This window comes from Palaemon carinicauda, chromosome 17 (assembly GCF_036898095.1).
Source record: "Palaemon carinicauda isolate YSFRI2023 chromosome 17, ASM3689809v2, whole genome shotgun sequence".
Classification (NCBI taxonomy): domain Eukaryota; kingdom Metazoa; phylum Arthropoda; class Malacostraca; order Decapoda; family Palaemonidae; genus Palaemon; species Palaemon carinicauda.
The window spans coordinates 99,047,209-99,049,708 of NC_090741.1; positions in this window are offsets into that span (position 1 = coordinate 99,047,209).

Genomic DNA, 2,500 nt, shown 5'->3' on the forward strand with positions numbered 1-2,500 from the left:
ATTAAAAAAAGTTTTTTTTTTTTTTCTTTTCCTTATCGCGCTCTTTTACCTTTATTACATCAATCCTCTTGTCACCTGGGATTTCCTTCATTCCATCCATCCACCCGAACCTTGGCCTTTCTTTTGTATTTCTCCCCTCAACTCTTGTATCCATCACCTTCTTCAGCAGTCAACCATTCCTCCATTCTCTCTACATGGCCAAACCACCTCAACACAGTCATATCCACTGTATCTGCTAATTAATTTCTCAGCCAGTGAATTGCTTTTTCGTTTTGATTTTCAATCTTCCCGTTTTCAGGAGGAAAAACACATTAAAGGATTGTGATAAGAGTGAATTCAAAATTTTGAAATACAAAGCTATTATTGTTAAGATATCTAAATATAACGATGTTAGGATGCCAAGAAATTGAAAATCAATGAATCAATCTAAATATGAATGAATTCGTTCTCCATTTCATATTGTGGTATCTGTTCTTTACGTTGACACACGTAAAACACGTTTGTTGATTACATAAAGACTTAGATTAATCTTTCTATCTCATACCACAAAAAATATAATTCAAAGTATGCGTAATTAATGCAATTTCATTAGGCATGGGGAATCAAACTATTTCGCGTGTATGTTTGTTTGGTGTCGTGTTTGTCAACAAATCTTGTCAAAAGAAAAGGAATAATCTATTTTTTTCTCTAAAAACAAAATTATTAAGATGATAATGAAAGTTTTTTTTTCTGTCCTTCCGTCAATCTCTGTAAATATTTACAAAGATTAAAATAAAATCCACTAAAAAGAATTGTAAAAAAAAGTTAGAGTTAACTGTTAAAGAAATCCACCAATTCTTGAAAACTCATTTTGGCCAAGAAAGTAAGTATAATTACCGACTACTCCTTGACTTTAATTTCGTTCCAGAGTTAAATAAAAATTGGGAAAAATCTTTCCGCTCAAGCGTAGTTAAGATGAGACTTTTTTTTCTTGTTTTCAAAGAATTTCGCTGTCCTTTCATCTTGAACAAACTAAGAAGAAACGTAAGAAGAAATGAGGTCGTCAATACGACTCTTTTCTTTATTCAAATGAATATCTTTTTCTAAAGAAAATAATTGTATATAACTAATGAAAGAAAATGTTCATAAGAAATCTAATTTAATTAATTCTGACACAACTATTGTGGATTCGTCAATCAAGCCGTGAAAGAGAATACTCTAAGCACCAACAACAAAAACAACAACAACAACAGCAACAACAACATTAATAACGATAACAGGCATTCAGGAAAGCGCATGGTTTCACTGCGGCCCATTTTTTTACCAAGATAACTGATGATGATGTGGGTATTTGATCGCAAAACATATATCTCAGGATAGGCAACAGAATTATGTTAATTTTGGCTATACTGGCAAGGATGTGGCAAAATACATTTTTTACCTCTTCGTGACCTTGGCCTTCACTTTTAACCTAATCCCTCCCAAAATTTAATTAAATTGTCTTCGGATCATGGCCAATCATTCGACCAAATTTCATGATATTCTGTCAAATATCCTTTAAGTTATGTGAATAAAAAAACAAACAGATAGATATATATATAAAAACCTGATTATGTGGGTATTTGATCCCAAAATTCATATATAACAAAATAGGCAACTGAATTATGCATAAATATTGGCAACGATATGGCAGTAAGAGATTTTTTACCTGTGCGTGACCTCGGCCTGGACTTTTGACCCGATCACTCACAAAACCTAATCCTGGCCAATCATCCCACCAAATTTCATGATATTCATTCAAATAGTTTTTAAGCCAATCACAAACACAAATACAAACATGCAAACAAATAGATACACAAACACAAACATGGGTTATGACATCACTATATCACGTTGTATAATACAAGATATTCAATTGAATTATGCACATTTTAGTAGTAGGTTCATACAAATCAGATAAAAAATTGATCACGATACAGCAAAAAGAAACTTTTTTTATGTTTTTTTTTTTACATTTTAATGACCCTGGCCATGACATTTCACCTAATCACTCCCCAAATGTAATGCTATTGTCCTTGGACAAAGCCAGTCATCCCACCAAATTTAATGAGATTCGTTCAAATAATGTTTGAGTTTTGTTATTCGTATTTTGCCTTTTTGTAACCTTGGCCTTGACATTTGACCCAATCACTACTTCCTAAATCTAATCAAATATGCCTTAGATCATAGCTAATCCTCCAACCAAATGGCCTGAGATTTTGTCTAATAGTTTTTGAGTTAAGCAAATCACAAACACACGGACAGACATACAAACTTATGCCTATCAAAACACAACCCTCGCAACAAAGTTTGCGAAGGTGATAATAATAATAATAATAATAATAATAAAAATAATAATAATAATAATAATAATAATAATAATAATAATAATAATAATAATAATAATAATAATAATAATAATAATTTTGGAATAGACCTCCTTTTAAGCAAGTTTCATTTAAGATAATCACTGCCTCAGTAG